We start from the raw sequence: 18,518 nt of genomic DNA, 5'->3' as shown, positions 1-18,518 counted from the left end.
ACAAAATAAAAAAACAAAACAAAAACCTCTTGGTACCAGTAGCCAGGAAATTAAAAGATGACTTGCATTGGGAAAGTCTGCTGTCAGTCAGAAGCCTCTCCAAAGTACTGAAGAGCAGCGATGTCAGTCTGGACACCAGGTATGCCTGATCAAGCACAATTACTTTACAATTACTTGTTATGCATCAGAACTGGACAATGATTAGAGATGATAGGATAATTGATGTCTGTGAACTGTGGTGCTGGAAAAGACTATTGACTATACCATGGTCTGCTAGGAGAACAAACAATTTCATCCTAGAGAACGTGAAGCCAGGCTGCTTCTTGGAGGCAAGGATTCTGAAGCTTCGTCTGACATACTTTGGGCATGTGAGGAGGGACCAATCCTTGGAGAGGGACGTCATGCTTGGGAGGGTGGAGGGACAGTGCAGAAGATGAAGACCCTTGTGAGATGGATTGATTTCAGTGACTGGAGTAATGTGGGTAGGTGTATCAGACAATGATATTGGCACAGGATAGAGCAGGTTTTAGGGCTGTTGTACATAGGGTTACTATGAGTCGTAGACAACTTGACATAACATTTGTATTTGACATTGTTATTGTTAGATGCTGTTGAGTCTTGTTAGGTGCCGTTGAGTCATAGATGATTCATAGCAACCCTGTGAAGAAAAGACTTGAACACTTGTATAACTCATCGTTTCTCCAAGTTCATAGAGTTTCTGGAGGCAAGCTATTTCGGAAATGGATGCCACTCCTGCTTCCAAGCTTGTTTCAATCAGAGAGCTCTACCAAACACTGTCCCCCATGGGTAGCCATTATCATTTTTGACATATTCATGTCATAGTGTTTAGCGTCACAGCAAACCACAAGTTACCTCTGTACAAAAGGACAAACCAGTGCTATTCCACTTAGAAGAATGACCAAAAACAAAACCAGGCCTGAGGGCCACAGATTAAAATCACCCACCTTTGACTTGGTAGCATAACTTTCTATCCACTAGGCCCTCAGAGCTCTCTCTATGTTGGTGGTGGTGGTGATAAGTGCCGTCGAGTCGTAGACGACTCATAGCGACCCTATCAGGGAAAGACCTGAACACTTGTGTAACTTTCCTTGTTTCTCCAAGTTCATAGAGTTTCTGGAGGCAAGCTATTTCAAAGTATTACCAATTTGGAAACTTTTTCCCAGTGTTATCAGTATCTGAGAAATAATGATTTTTTTTTTTTTTTTTTTTTTTTTTTTAGAAATAATGATTTTTAAGTTAGCTATACTTGGGATGGGAGAAACCACTTCAGAATTAGTGACTCCTTAAATAAAAACAGGTCCTTAAGTAAACTTTGAGAATCTGCACTTCACCTCAGAGTACTTGCTTTGAAATCTTGTCACTGCAAGCTATGTAAGGTATGTGTGCATATCTGTTCTTTCAAATGAGCTGTAATGTAAACATTTTCCACATTAGAATGTGGTAGGCTGCACTAGTTTTAAACTTCATAACCAAATATATTCTTGTCACTTTTAATGAACTACAACTCTACTATTGAGTTTTCCTTTCTTGGAAGGATAAAGTGCCTTCAAATGTGGCACCAACCTAATTTTACAGCCTTTGTTTTGGTTTCTGGCACCCTTTGCCTCTGTCACATAAAACAACATAAAGTTAACCAAATATATTATCCCAGATTTTCTTCCTATTTTAGGAGGAAGAAAGTCTCTCTTCAATCACTTTCTCCATGTGTTCTTGTCTTCAAATAGAAATTGCAATGATCCTCCCATGCCATTTGTAAGACATTCCTGTCCCCATTGATAGCCACTATCTTAAAGCCCTTCAAACACTGGATTGTGGTGGTGTTATGTGTCATCGAGTCGCTACTCATAGCGACCCTATGTACAAGAGCTCTATATGCTCTTCTACCCTGTGCCAACCTAGCCATCTCAAACGCACTTATTCCCACCTCTCTAGTCACAGAATCGATCCATCTTATCAAAGGTCTTCCTCTCCTTCGCCACCACTCCACTCTGCCAAACATGATGTCCCTCTCCAAGGACCAGTCCCTCCTTGCAACATGCCCAAAATATGTCAGACGAAGCTTCAGAATTCTTGACTCCAGGGAACATTCTTCACCCTCTCCAGGACAAACCTGTTTGTTCTCCTAGCAGTCCATGGTATATTCAACACTCGTCTCTAGCACCACAGCTCAAAGGCATCGATTCTCTTTCTATCAACCCTAGTCACTGTCCAACTCTCTGATGCATAGCATGTAATTGCGAAGACTATGGCCCAGATCAGGCGCAGCTTAGTCTCCTGTCTGACATCATTGCTCTTGAGTATTCTTGAGAGGTCCCTCACAGCCGACTTTCCCAATGCAATTCATCTGTTGATTTCCTGGCTGCTGTTACCAAGAGTGTTGGCCGTGGAGCCAAGTAAACTAAAACTGTTAACTATCTCAATCTCTTCACTATCCATACTGATGCTGCCAATTGGCCCAGTGGTTAGAATCTTTATTTTCTTGATGTTGAGCTTCAGTCCATATAGGAGGCTGTAGTCCTTGATCTTCTGCAGCAAGCGCTTCAGGTCCTCCTCAGTTTCAGCAAGCAGAGTTGTGTCATCTGCATAACGCAGGTTGTTGATTCTTCCACCAATCCTGATGCCACATTCCTCTTCGTATAGCCCAGCGTCTCGGATGATCTGTTCTGCATACAGATTGAAAAGGTGTGGAGACAGAATACCACCCTGAAGAACCCCCTTCTCGATTTTGAACCATGTAGTATCTCCTTGCTCTGTTCTGACAGCTGCCTCTTGGTCCAAGTATAAGTTTCACGTTAGCACAATCAAATGTTCTGGGATTCCCATTCTTCTCAGAGTCAGCCACAGCTTATTGTGACCCACACAGTCAAAAGCCTTTGCATAGTCAATGAAAGTAGTGTTTGATATTGGCTGAGATTGAGTTTGCACATGTCTTAAAAATGACTGTGAAAGTAATACTAGCATTCTTAACAAATAGGAAAATTCTTCAATATGGAATCTGCAAATAATGGGGATGGGCTATAATAATAACTAATAAGGTTAACCACAAAAATCCAATTAAATCAGTGGTGCAGTGAATGTGGAATGCAAAATTCAGTAAAATACGATTGACTGTATATTGCAAGCTTGAGTGACAGGGTGCATCTAGCCCCCTGGGCTCCAGTGGTCTAATGAGTACCTCACATTTTTAAAATAGCTGGTACCCATTCTTACTAAAATACCTGGGAACCTGGTAGTCAGTCAAAGGGTGGTTAGGGGGCTCTAGTAACATCCATAGAGAGCTGGCCGTTCCTTTCAGACAGTTCATATCCACAAGCCACTGTAAAGGAAAAAGATGGGCAATCTCCTGTGATTTCTAGCTTCAGAAACCCACTTCTGATGCAAATGCAGTGACTTTGACTTTTAAAATATAGTTATCTAGCTAGTTACTTACATGATAACAGTGAACACAAAAATCTCCCTTATAGTTGTTGCCCCTTTCATCAGATTTATCTGTGATTAGCCCAACTTCTACGTAGACACCTGACATAATCTATCATTTTCTTATTACTCACCTTCACCAAGAGTATAGAATTTAAGCTCACATGCATTTGAGAACAAGGGCTAAATAGAGAATGAACCACTTTATACTTTTGAGGGAAGCAGTATTGGGAAATTACTGTAAATCCATTTTACAGATTATACAATTAAGACATAGAAGTAACAGGTCGACTTGGGTACGACTCACAGTAACCCTATGACCAACCAATCTGAACAGTGTCCTGTTTTGTGCCGTCCTCACGATCTCTGAGACACTCAATTCATCGTTACAGGGCCTCCTCTCTTTTTCACCACCCCTCCACATCTGACATCAACAATGATATATCCCTGGTGCTATGGCCTCCTAAATTCTGCTTGGACTTCTGCATCTCCCTATCTATGTACTGTTCTAGCTGTTTTTGAATGATCTTCAGTAGTATTTTGCTTGCATGTGATATCCATGATATTGTTTCATAGTTTCCACATTCAGTTAGATCTCCTTTTTTTGGAAATGGGAACAAATATGTACCTTTTTCAAAATGTTGGCCAGACTGCTGTCCTCTAAATTTCCTGGAATAGACTAGTGAGTACATCCAGAGCTGCATCTATTAATTGAAACAAGTCAATTGGTACCCTATTTGTTCCTGAGGCCTTCTTTTTTGCCAATGCCTTCAATGCAGCTTCCTTCCTTTTTCATTATCATTGGCTTCTGTTCATGTGGTACTTCCTGAAACTTTTCGGTGTCAGTTCTCTCTGGCACAGTGATTCTGTGTATTCCCTCCATCTTCTTTTGATGCTCTGGGTAATTCAAATATTGCCCATAGCATCTTTCATTATTTCAACATGAGTCGTTAATTTGTTTTTCAGTTCTCTCAACTTGAGACATGCAGATAGAGTTTGTCCCTTTTTATTCTCCTGTTCCAGCTCTCTGCACATTTCATTATACTTTGCTTTCTTCTCCCAAGCTATCCTTTGAAATGTGTTCAGCTCTTTTACCTCTACGTGTTTTTCTTTGGTTTGGGCTTCTTGATGCTCCAGTGCAATCTTTAAAGTCTCTCCTGACATCTCTCTTGGTTTTTTCTTGCTCCTCTGTTTTTGTAATGACTATTTGCTTTCTTCATGGTTGATATCATCCCACAACTCATCTAGTTTTAGATCATTGATGTTCAATGCCTCAAACCTAATAACTTCTTCTTCTGGCAGTCCGTGGGCTATTCAGTATTCTTCTGCAATACAATACAAAGACATTGACTCTTCTATTTATTCATTATCCAATCTTCAGATATATAGAAAGCATTTGAAAAGACTTTGAATTACACTTGGATTCGGTGCACTTTAGTCTTTAAATTGACATCAGTGAATTTCAGGAGATATTAGAATATAAAAAAATTGCTTAGAATGAATTGAATGTGATATTTTATAAAATTCTGTCATGAAATGAATTATTACTTTCCTAAAACTTGACATTCAAAGTCTGATTACTTCATTCCTTCTTGGCTCAGAATTATGATAAGCAGCAATTCTTTTCCTCTAGGATTTCTCTAAAAGTTTTCCCTAGTCCCTATCCTATCCTATCCCTAGTTCCCAAACACCTATCCTGTCCATTCTGAGCCTGATGTTTCCCTGGTAAGGTGTTAACATAAAGGCTTTAGGCTAGTGGTCAGTACAATAGTTTTATGAGCTGAAACATCGAGGGGTTGAACTGTCCAGTCTGTGCCACCAAAAACAACAGCCAAGTCTGTACACACACAAACGTCAACAACCACATCATGACTAGCTTGGCTAGCAACAACATTGACTCCAAAGAGTTTAGAAATGCTAAAATAGGAGTTTCTAGAGTAAGTTAAGTGTGGCACAGATGGTTCAGTGGTAGATTCTTACCTTTGCACAGGACACATGAGTTTGATTCCCTTCCAAACGTACCTGATACAAAGCCACCACCTCCATTTGTCAGCAGATGCTTGCCTGGTGTTACTATGATGAACAAGCAAACTTCTGAGCAGCTCTCAGGCTAAAACAAGGCACTCAATGCTAGAGATCTACTCCCTAAAAACCAGCCAGTGAAAAACCCTGCGGATTCCTTTGATCCAATTCAGTTGTGCAAGAGGTCACCAAGATGAAGTCCAATTTAAAGGAAGATAACAACAGCTGAGTATGAATATCATGGGTAGGGAAACAGGTTCAGCGAGACTGGGAATTTACCTAATGTCACATGTCAAGTAATTAGATGAGCCAAGATTCAAACTTAGGTAAGTTAGATTCAGAGGTCATGTCCTTAGCTTGAGCTACAAAGCCTCCCAAGTGTTCTCTGTCTCCTCAGCAGTCTGTCCCAAAGTCAAACTTTCATGATGAATTAATATGGTCTTTTACTGCTACTTAAAAATAGAAGCAAAATTTTAATGAGTTGCTTCATCTAAACTTTTGTTAAAGTAGGACAGTTCATAAGCTATGAAACGATGTCTCTTGGAAGCTTTTGTAAATGATGGACAGCAGATTGCATTATCTTATTTTCAGCCCTTATTGGATCTTTTATCCATGTTACTCACATGCTTTGTCCATTGAAGCAAAAAAACTTCAATCACCTCAGTTGGAAACCAGCTGTTAATGCTAATGCCAGTTTTCTGTTTTGGGGTGTTGTTTTGTGGGGGAATTTTTCCTTCAGTAAATTTCAGGATACAGGTATAGGTTTATTTCATTGTCCAAACTGTGAATTGTGTTTTGGTCTGAATTGGACACTGCTCAGAGCTGTTGTCTGTGTAGAAAGAACACAGGGACATAAAAGCAGCTGTTCGTGTCAGGTTGACATGGCAAGCTGCACAAGGAACATGTGCTTGGCACGCTGGTGAATCTGACTGAACTGTTGGGAGTTGCCTCTGGACAGGACAGGCTCGAGTGGAGGTGGGGTAAAGATGGCAGAAGGGAAGGGATCATTTCAGGACCTGTTGGAAACCCTGGGCGTACCTTCAGAAGTGGGATAAAAAAACAAAGGCTAGAACAGACAAAGAAGGGACTTACATGAGTTCTGTATTTAGTTCATGAGATTGAAACAAATGTTCATGCCCAGAACTCTGTAGTCAAAAAGCAGGTTGAGCAATGTGGCTTTAAAAGGAGGTGTTTCCTATCTCTCTAAGATGGGTAGCAGTTCAGGGTCTGGTAAATAGTTTCATCTTTTACTGTGAAAATCAGCCCCTTAGCCCCAGTTTATACTAGGCCCTTGAGGTTATTTTTACTGTGAGACAAGATTTACACACCACCTCTTGCTATCAAGACGTTTAGCTCCTTTCAAGTCCATATTGTATGAACCTGTGGTGGAAAGACAGTCCCTAAAGCCCAGTAACTTCTTATTTTCCTAGATCCCTGTGGCTCTTGAGTGTTGATACAGAGTTCCTGAGCAAAACGGTCGAGTCCAATCTTTGTTTTGCAGTATTGATGCTGCTTTGAGAGCTTGATGCTGCTTTTCGAGCCATTTCCAACACAGAAGAGACTGAAGCTTTTTCCATGTTTCTGACAGATTGGAAGGTAGGGGCTTCCCCCCACCCCCATTTGTTTGTTTTGTTTTTTTCTTTTTTACTTCTCTGCTTCAGATTTCTCCCTGGAAAGGTTAGTCATTTGTTCAGCCAACGTCCTTGCCTCTGCAGCCAATGCAGCTTGGAAGGCTGCAAATAGTTTCTGCCACATTTGGACCCTCACAAACAAAACTTCTAAGCACTGGAAATGGAAAAATTGAGGTGGTGAGGAAAGCCAAGCAAAAGAAGTATTGAGTCTTCCAGGTAACAAATTAATGGGACTCTGTAAGAAGGAAGCTACTGTTTATGGCTGACCTGTGTGTGGACAGTCAAAGGAAAAGCTCGATCCAGATGTTCTTTTCTGGCCTCCCTAGGTGGCAAGGAGAGCAGTTGTGAGGTTTAGTTTGATTCTTGTTTTTCTTTAAGCAATCCAATTCTTTGCCCTACCCAACTTCTGTGTTACTTAGGAGTGAGAAAAGAGTATTTCTCAGCTCTCTTAGTCCATCAGAAAGCATTTTGTTTGACATCCTATAATACCTTATAAATTTATCTTCCCCCAACAGGCTTATCCTGTAGAGGGTGAAACCAGGCTGCTCCTTGGAGGCAAGGATTCTGAAGCTTCATCTAACATACTTTGGACATGTTGCAAGAAGGGACCAGTCCTTGGAGAAGGACATCATTGGTAGGGTGGAGGGACAGTGCGGGAGAGGAAGACCCTTGGTGAGGTGAGATGGATTGATTCAGTGATTGGAGTAATGGGAGTAGGTGTGTCAGAGACAATGAGGTTGGCACAGGATAGAGCAGGGTTTAGGGCTCTTGTACACAAGGGTCGCTATGAGTTGCAAGCGATTTGACAGCACACAACAACAACAAAAACACCCATAAGGCTGTATAGTCTCCTGGGAAAAGTAGAGGTTCTGCAAAAGAGAGGAAGACCCTCAGCAAGGTGGACAGACATGCAGCAATGGCCTTGAGCATGGTGGACGTTGCAAGTTTGGTGCAGGATAGGGTAAGGCTTTGATCTGCTGTTCAGAGGGTCTTTATGACCTGTAATCAAGTCAACAGCTCTTAACAACTGTAATCGTACAGTACTGTTTAGTATTTCTCCAAAGTGTAGTAATGAATCTATAAAGCTTTTAGGCCAAGTGATGTGGTACAGAGTTTCTGGTATCTGTTTGCCACTCAAGATACATACATCCTCCTCCTCTCTGGTAACGACACCTTGGGAAACTAACTCACCTCTGTTCTTTCTTATCTGCTTTGGTGAGACTGCCCGCATGCCTAGCTGCTCAGTTGTTTTCATCAGCCATAACAGATTAGAGTATCCCACTCCTGTAGTCACGTGATTGGTTTGAAACTGGACAGTTGACCTAAAACTGGTGCAATCTAAGTGAACTACAGAACTATGAGTAACAATGGATGAGCCACAGACTCTTCCATGCTTTCAAGAATCAGAGTGAAAAGCCAGCTAGCCTTTTTGCTTCTGTGAAGACCACCAACCTGCCACTGATTGAGCTCAGAGGAAACCAGCTGAGTGTACCTTGAACCAAACCATCTGTCTCTGTGGAATATTCAGTTACACTGGGCAATGTGTTCCTTTTATTATTTTCTTCTGAAACTTTAGGTAAACTTGTGTCTCTGTCATCTGTGTTAGAATTTTTTTACCAAGAAATGAAATGTGGCAATGGATATTTCCTGGGATATGGAATTGAATCAAGATAGTGAGTGAGTAAAACTTCTTTATCCAATGCTAGAATGATAGGGTTAGCTTTGGCTGTAAAAGGAAGCATAAGTTTAGCTATGACTTAAACAAAAACATAATTTCTTCCTTTCCTATTCAAAAAGGCCAGTTAGTGGGAGGCACTGTCAAGGATCCAGGCTCATGCCAACTTCCTACTCTACCAAAGTGTTTTCCATTCCCAAGGTCACCATGAGGTCCAAGATGGCTGGTAGTCATTAGTTCACTTTCTCTACCTAATAAGAAAAGGAGAAAGGCATGCCCTGTACCTTTAAGGACAGCAAATCAGTTTACATTCCATTTTCAGAATTTGGCTATGTTACACCTACTTGCAAGGGAGGCTGGAAAAAATGTCTTTATTCTGGGTGGTAATGGCCTAACTGAAAATTTTGTGTTTTGTTACTAAAGGAAGAGGTTAAATGGATTCTGGGAGATGATGAACAGACTGCCACAGTCGGCCATTGGCAGTTCCTGCTCTGTGGTGGTGTATTACTTAGTTAACCCATTGTCTGGGGTACACTGGAACCTCAATCTATACGCCTACCTGGGCTACAGCATTAAGGGACAAAAGTTTAAGTTGTAGGAATGACTTGTAAAGTCTTAAAAGAAAATTATTTGCTTGAAACTACCTCATCTGAATCCAAAAAGTAGTAAAATAAGATTACCAGAAACACTTTCTGCCTGTAACCTGCAATCTCAGTCAATTTGGTGGGGTTACCTGGATCCTTAAATGAGGGGGATGCCAACTTTTCTCCTAAAGTTACTTTTAGCAAGAGAAAAAAGAAGTACAATGAAATAAGATTGGGACCCAGAATAAATGATTGTCTCAGGCCTCTTCCAGGATCCTCTTACTAAACCCTTAGAGCCTGTCACAGGGGCATTCATGCCCATCGAAAAATGCATTTGGTCAGCAGCCTTCGAGCAAAGGCAGGTTATCTGTCTCTCTCCTCTTCAGGCCATTGCTTGGTATTGAGGCCAGTATGAAACTGGACACCATTTAATTGCAGTCATTCCTAAGTCTATGTTCTAAACAAAAAACAATGAATCGACTCAAACAAAACGCCAACAGCAACAACAACAAACATCCTTACTGGTTCTTGGTTCTCACTCAGATCAGCCCTTCCACATGTTTCCCAGGCTGTAAATCTTTCCCAAGAAGATTGCCCGCCTTCCTTAATGCAACTGGTGAGTTCAAATCTACGATTTTTTTGGTGAGTTGCATAATACATTTCAAACTATGCCACCAGGGCTCCACTTAATCAAATATTGTTAAGTGCTGTCACATTGAATATGACTTAATGTCTCTGAACTACAGATCTGAATCCTTTCCTGCTCCATCTTCATCATCCCTGACATGCTTCAGCCCATTGTTGCAGTCACTATCGTTCCATCTCATAATGTTATGTGCTGTCGAGTCGACTACAACTCACAGTGATCCTATGAACAATGGCTCTGAACCTTGCCCTAGCCTGAGCCAACCTCACCATTTCTGACACACCTGACGTTATTGTCAAAGTCGCTGTGTCAATTCATCTCATCCAGGGTCTTTCTTCTCCTGCACTAAGCCTCTATTCTTCCTTGCATGATGTCCTTCTCCAAGGATTGGCAGCTTCTGGCAACATGCCCAAAGTATGAGAGACAGAGTTTCACAATCCTTGTATCCAAGGAGCAACCTGATTTCACTCTCTCTAGGACAGACCTGTATTACCTCTTGGCAGTCCATGGTATGTTCATTACTGTTCTCCAATCACAACTCAAAGGTATCAGTTCCTCCTCTGTCATTCTTAGTCATTGTCCAACTCTCAGATGCATGGCAGACAATTCAGATCATGACCTGAATCAGGTGCACCTTAGTCTCTAGACTAACATTGTTACTTTTTAGCACTTTGGAGAGGTCCCTGACAACAGATTTTCCCAAAGTAACTGGTCTTCAGATTTCCTGACTGATGGTGCCAAGACTGTTGATTGTGAAGCCAAGTAAGGTAAAATTGTTAACAATCTCAGTTCTCCATCTATCATGATGCTGCCAGTGGGCCCCATGGTAAGAATTTTTGTTTTCTTGATGTTGCGATATAATTCATATTGAAGACTGCAGTCTTCAGTTTCGATGAAAGTTGTGTCATCTGCATACTGCAGGCTATTGATCTCATAATAGGATCTTTTATTACCAAGCCACGTATTAATCCAAAACATAGGTGAGTGAACTAAATTGTTAAGGAACTTATATCACAAGAGAAACTTCCAACTCTAACAAAAAGAAGTACTCCAAAAAGCCCTCTTTCTACATTTGTCCACATAGTCTGTCCCCACAGACCACACATACACCCCATTTACACTAATAAGAGGTTCTCTCACAGACATAATTGAATAGAGAATTTCAAAGCATGAAAGCAAAACAGCCCCAGATCTTCACTTCACTGCAAGGCAAGGAACCCTGCTATTACTGTCTAAAAGAATTATAATACCTACTGAGGACAGATGACCATTGCATGTTGCTCACTTTCCCTGTAAGTGTTTCTTGTCATTCTGGTTTATTGTTGGTTTTATTTCTTTTTTATTGAAGGAATAGAGTATGATTAACTTTAATCACTTGTCCACAGATTACTGAAGCATTAGGAAACTCAACTGTCAGGGACCTCTCCAGAGTACTAAAGAGCAATGATATCAGTCTGGAGACTAAGGTGCAACTGATCCAGGCCATACACTTCACAATTGCTTGCTGTGCTCAGGGAGCTGGACAATGACTAGAGATTATAGAAAGGGAATTGATGCCTTTGAGCTGTGGTGCTGGAGAAGAGTGTTGATATGCTATGGACTGCTAGGAGAACAAACAGGTTAATCTTGAAAAGAGTAAAACCGGGCTGCTCCTTGGAGTCAAGGATTCTGAGGCTTTGTCTAACATAATTTGGGCATGTTGCAAAGAGGCACAAGTCTTTGGAGAGGAACATAGAGCTTGGAAGGATGGAGGGACATAGAGAGAAAGACCATTGATAAGATTCAGTGACTGGGGTAATGAGGGTAGGTGTGTCAGAGACAGTAAAGTTGGTACAGGATAGAGCAGTTTTCAGGTCTATTGTACATAGCGTCACTATGAGTAGCAAGTGACTCGACAGCACATAACAACAACATGAAGAATGTCTATCTGTGTTTCATTGACTATGCAAAGGCGTTTGACTGTGTGGATCATAACAAACTGTGGCTGACTCTGAGAAGAATGGGAATCCCAGAACATTTAATTGTGCTAATGCGAAACCTATATTTGGACCAAGAGGCAGTAGTCAGAACAGATCAGGGTAACACTGCATGGTTCAAAATTGGGATGGGTGTACGCCAGGGATGCATCCTGTCTCCATACCTTTTCAACCTGTATGCACAGCAGATTATCCAGGAGGCTGGGCTCTATGAGGAGAACTGTGACATCAGTATTGGTGGAAGATCTATTAACAATCTGTGTTATGCAGATGACACAACCCTGCTTGCTGAAACTGAAGAGGACCTCATGCACTTGCTGCAGAGGGTCAAGGACTGCAGCCTTCAGTATGGACTGAGGCTCAATGTCAAGAAGACAAAGATTCTCACCACTGGACCAATTGGTAGCATCAGGATGAATGGCGAAGAGATTGAGATTGTTCACAGCTTCAGTTTGCTCGGCTTCACGGTCAAAACTCTTGGCACCAGAAGTCAGGAAATCAAAAAGCTTATTGCGATGGGAAAGTCTGCTGTTAGGGACCTCTCAAGTACTCAAGAGCAATGGTGTCTCTCTGGAGACTAAGGTGCATCTGATACAGGCCATAGTCTTTGCAATCAGTTGTTATGCATCAGAGAGTTGGACAATGACTAGAGAGGACAAAGGAGAATTGATGTCTTTGAGCTGTGGTGCTGGAGAAGAGTATTGAATGTACCCTGGACTGCCAAGAAAACAAACAGATTCATCCTGGAGAGGGTTAAACTGAGCTACTCCTTGGAGGCAAGGATTCTGGGGCTTCGTCTGACATACTTTGGGCATGTTGCAAGGAGGGACAGGTTCTTGGAGAGGGACATCATGCTTGGAAGGGTGGAGGGACAGCGCAAGAGGGTAAGACCCTCTATGAGGTGGATTGATTCAGTGACTGGGGTAATCGGGATGGGTGTGTCAGAGACAGTGCGATTGACACAGGATAGAGCAGGATTTAGGGCTGTTGTACATAGGGTCGCTATGAGTCGCAAATGACTCAACGGCACATAACAACAACATTCTACTTGGATCTAGTCACAATAACTGAATGATATTGCCTATCACTGCCCGTAGGGGAGAGCATGAGTCTGTTTTACAGATGAAAAGGAAGTAGTGTGTTGATGTTAGTCAAAGAGGTGAACTGCCCAACATCAATTACTCTTTTAATTTGGTACTCCAACTTTCCTTTAAGAATCCTTTCCCACTACTGTTGACTCTATGGTAAGGCTGGAATTGGGCACCTCCCCTCCCCCTTCCACCTTCTCAAACATAGTAATTGGTTTAGAAATGCACATGTGAATCTCTGCCACAGTGACTCTAGATTTTTCTAGGAATGCTGGAACCTGAGTGCTCTCTTCCTCATTGTGCTTACTTACATGAGGACATCAGCTTTAGAACTGGTGAACTAGTTTTTAAGCAAAAGATGAGACAAGCTGAGAGTAGACTCAACTAAAAATTTGCTTTCACTTTGAGCTCATTCTAGAATGTGTTTTCTGAAATTGCAGCAATAGCAATAACATGATTCCCCAAATGATGTAGGGGCTGTGAGACCTTTCACATGAGCACCTTATTTTACAGATCTTGTCATCTTTTTCAAACCTGTGGTCACCTCTGGAGAATAAGACTGGCATCTGCTGAAACACAAACTCTTAGAATCTTAAAAGATCATAGGCATCAACTTGTCCAGGGCTCCCCAAGGTATGTAAGCAAGGTGAAATTTAATGATTCATAAGCATTTTTATTTTAATGAATATAATCATCATACTATATAATGAATATAATCATCATAATAAATATAATCTTTTCTGACATACTTTGGACATGTTGCAAGGAGGGACCGGTCCTTGGAGAGGGACATCATGCTTGGGAGGATGGAGGGACAGTGCAGGAGAGGAAGGCCCTCTATGAGGTGGATTGATTCAGTGACTGGGGTGGTTGGGATGGGTGTGTCGGAGACAATGAGATTGGCACAGGGCAAAGCAAGGTTTAGGACTGTTGTACACAGGGTTGCTATGAGTTGCAAGAGACTCAAGGGCGCATAACATAACAACAACAATCATCATAATAAGTCCTAGAAAAATTGTTGTTGTATGTACTGTCGAGTCAGAACTGACTCATAGCTGACCCTCCAGTGGGTTTTCAAAGGCTGGAAATCAGATGAGAGATTTCCTGTCTTTATCCATGGAGCTGTTGGTGTGAATTAGAATCACCTGTCTTTTGGATTTGCAGTAGAACTCCTTACCCTCTATAGCACCAGAGCTCCCTCCTAGATAATTATAGCTACATTTTCCCCATCAAATCGGTGACTTTATAGATTTCTTATAATGCTTTTTATTAAAGGGGAACTTGGCATTTAGAAAGGTGAAGCAGCTTATTTAGGGCTTGGCCAATAGGTAAGTCAAAGGTGAATCGTATTAACTGTAGAATCTTATAACTGGAAGGGGACCTGGAGATGCTGAAGTCCCCTTCACCTCCCTTCACTTCCAACTTCAGAATTTCCTACCAAGCATCTCTTACAAGTAGTCATCTAGTCTCCACTTGGCCTCCTCCAGGGATGGGAAGCTTATTACATTTGAGACAGCACATTCTGTTTTGGCAGATCTGATAGCTGGAAAATTCTCCCTTCTACTGAATCAGGCCCTTGGCATTCTTTCCATTCAGTCTAGTACTTCCTTTTGAAGCCACACCCCCACTTCAAATGTTTCAAGACAGTTACTCTGTTAACCTCACCCCTCCCTTAAACATCATCCATTAACAGAGATGCATACAGACACACCAAATCTCTTCATGGAATGATTTTTTTTTCTCTCAAGCGTTGTCTCCAAAGTCCCTTAGGGCAACTCAGACATGCAGCCTGCGTACACTACCAAGAAGTTGCTGTTTATCTTTTGCTTTTCAAAGAGAGGAGCGAACTGGGGTAAAGAAAAAAGTACAACAATGAATGAATGAAAATCCAAAATCTCTGTAAATGTTCATTAAAATTAATAAAATAAAATTTAAAAAAATAAAGTCACAGAAGAAAAAAAAAAGGAAGTTGCTGTTCGCAGCCATTGCTCACCGGCCCCCACAGAGAAGGAGGATGGTCGGCTTAATTAGCTGCTGCATGGAATGATTTTTAATCTCTTCATTTTCTCATTGTTTGTGGTTTTCTTGTGGTGATTTTTATTTTAGTGCCAAAATGTCTTTGTTGTTATTGGAGATTTGTGTAATATATATACCAAATGGTCACCTATGGTGGACAGTGTTTGGAGGAACTTCCCAATTTAAAAGCAGGAGTGGCATCCACTTCTGAAATAGCTTGACTCTGGAAACTCCATGAACAGTGCTCAGGTCTTTCGTTCATAGGGTCACTATGAGTCATCTACGACTCAACGGCACTTAACAACAAACTAAACCTGATGTACTCACCGAGAACTTTTCCGATCTTGATTCTTCTATAGCCAGTGCGTTAAATCCTGCACTAGTAGAGCATGAAGACGTACTGGAAATGTAAAAGAAGTTATATCAGAATGCATGAAACTGTAATGAATGAAGAGGATAGTAAACTTAAAGGACTTTGTTCCCAAGAGATTGATGGAGCCTGAAGTATCAATAGACTTAGCATGGATCAGTGAGACATTAAGAGGTGTTTAGGTGATTATTCAGCTTTTTAAATACAAAGTCCTAATCTTGCCCAGCCAATACCCCAAGGCTTGGTGAATACTACACGTTTCACATTCCAGACAGAAGATTGAATTAGACTAGTCAGTCTAACCCAGCATAGACTTTCTTACTGATCTCTCTCTGCTGTAGAAAAGGCCTGTCTTTGACCCTAGGAGTCATTCTAATATACTAGCTGAAAGTACTAACTCAAGAATGAATTAGGACTGAGTTCAAATTCTTAACTCGATGTTTCATTAGTTATGGGTTCTTTTTCAAACTAGCTAGCCTCTCTGGCGGGGCTCTGGCAGCCTTGTGGTAAGATGCTGTTCTTTAATCTCAAAGGCACTCGGTTTGAATCTCCCAGCTTCTCAGTGGGAGAAGGAGGAGCAGTCTCCTCCCATGTTGATTTACTGCCTCTCAAAGCCTCTAGAGGGTCAGCTATGGGTCAGTTCTGACTCAGTGGCACACAACAACAACAGCATCTCTGAGCCTCAATTAACTTCCTCTGTAGCTTGAAATAATATGGAAAGAGCACAGGCATTGTACAATGACACAAGATAATGTATATCAAACATTTGGCCCATACATAGTACACACTCAATACACTGTGACTAATAGTGTTTCTAAATCTACTGATAAGCATACAAAATTATTCTAAAAGTTGGCCCATGAAGGCTGAGGTGACCATTATGACCTTATATGCTTAGATTGGGACAGCTTTCTGTCCTGGAATGTCCCACTGAGAAGACTTTAAATTTAGTGAAGAAGAAGATTCCTAGCCCTCCTGAGGCTTCTCAAGTTGGAAGGAAAGAGGGGAGCTAGGGAAAGTTCTGACATCAGTTCTGAGGCAGCAGTAAGTGAAAACCAGCTGGAGACATTTTCTTCATCGATAAGATAAACACAGTTCTGCGGAAGGTACAAGAATATCCTCTCCACTAGGAAGCCATTCTCTGAATGTCATCTAACAGGACAGCTTAGTCTTTCTAAAACCCAAAGGATTTTGGAGATTTGGAGACTCTCAATACTTCCCTCTCCCCTCAGCTCTTGGGATTTGCAATCACTTCTCATTGTGGAGAAGCTGCTGGGTGCTTATAGCTGGACAGGCAGAAGTTTCCAAGGACTGTTTTTAAACACTAATGGGGCTAGCATTGGGTGAGAGTGGTTGTTGTTGCTATGTGCCATCAAGTAGACTACAAATCATAATGACCTTATGCTCAGTAGCTCTGAATCCTGCTCTATCCTGAGCCACTCTTACTGTCTCTGATAAACCTACTCTCATTACCCTAATTATTACGTCAATCCATCTCATCCGGAGTCTTCTTCTCCTGCACTGTCCATTAACCCTTCCAAGCATGTTGTCCTTCTCCGAAGACCAGTCCCTCCTAGTCACATGCCCAAAGTATGTGAAATGGAGCCTCAAAATCCTTGCCTCTAAGGAGCAGCTTGGTTTCACTCTCTCTAGGACATACCTGTTAGTTCTCTTGTCAGTCCATGGTATGAAGCATCACCTGGTTTGAGGGTTATTGTAACTCAAAAACACCAGGCTTCCTACCCTATGAAATAAACGGCTTCAGTTGGCTTCTCATTTGTTAAAGAGTTTATAGAGGTAGTGTGTTTTTTTTCTCTTAACAAAAGTGCTATCAATGTCTAGATACTCATCCCATTAAACATTAAGACTTTCAAAGACTTCTGGATTTCTACCTTCTTGTAGCCTCATAGTGTACAACAATTCCCTGAATCATCAATTCCTTTCCTTTAGCATTTATTGAGACCGAAGTACTGAAAGACTGGTTATTTAGAGGATTTAATTAGTCATCTATTTCTAGGTGTCCAAAGAGCTGGGTGTGTGTGTGTGTGTGTGTGTGTGTGTTCTCTTTGGTCCTTTAGTTGGGATTTTTGTTAGTCAATTTGTTTTCTGTGGGTTTTTCCATTCCCTACTCACACAAGGTTACATTCAGAACTCTTCCTCCCTCAGGAAAAGCTGCACGGTTGTCTCTTAATCTGCCTTCCATTTCCTCTACTTGGGATCACATAGCCCTTCCTGAGGTTTTTCCATTTTTCCATTTCCTCCTTGCTCCCTCCTTTCTTTTAATAACTCTGACAGACAGGGAGGCACCTTATAAAGTTAATTTCTCCAAAACGTTCAAAGTAAAATCTCTCAGCCTAGACACCACCAGCTCTCTCCACCTCTAAGTGACACACACCCCTGCTCATAGCCTTAGTCACTCTGGGCTGTGCCCGCCACCTACTCCTCAACAGGCCCCTCTCTCTGTCTCTGGGGTACAGTGACCTGTTCTGTCTAGCAGCTCCCTCATCTAGGGGTGGGATTGGAAATTGGGAAGAACCTTTTCATTTCTTTGCCTGTCTTTTCCTCCCCTTTCCCACTTCCTGACTCTTCTCCCTCTTTCCCTTCACTGCCTTCTGCTTCTTTCTGGGACTTTCAGGAGGAGGCTGGCTGCCCGCCTGTACCAGGGATGGCATTTCCTCTTCAAAGGCCTGTGGCCACCGCCACCCAGCTCTACCAAACAACACAGACCTTTGGAATCGCTGTGGCTTTGCTGCCTGCCTACTTGGAAGACAAGGGAAGTTTCTAAACACACCTTTGGTTTCTTGGGGTGAAACTTTTCTCAATCCTTTTTTTATTTATGTGAACACGATCTGTGGCTTTTTCGTGTTTGCTTTTGAATGTTTGTGTTAATGGACTAAACGGAAGGCATTTCCTCTTACCGGAGAGAGGGTCCAGCACAGCTGGGGGCCAGGCAGCTCAGCTCAGGCAAAAGCTGTCCCAGGATGAACAAGTTTCAGGCCAAGGAAGTCTGGAGGTTCAGAAAGGAATTCATTGAGGCTTTGGTGGGCAGCAGTGGTCAGAGTGGCGATCAGA

This window comes from Elephantulus edwardii, unplaced genomic scaffold (genome assembly GCF_000299155.1).
Source record: "Elephantulus edwardii isolate Elephantulus edwardi_28Jun2011 unplaced genomic scaffold, EleEdw1.0 scaffold00227, whole genome shotgun sequence".
Taxonomy (NCBI): Eukaryota; Metazoa; Chordata; class Mammalia; order Macroscelidea; family Macroscelididae; genus Elephantulus; species Elephantulus edwardii.
Note: the sequence above shows the minus strand (reverse complement) of the source record.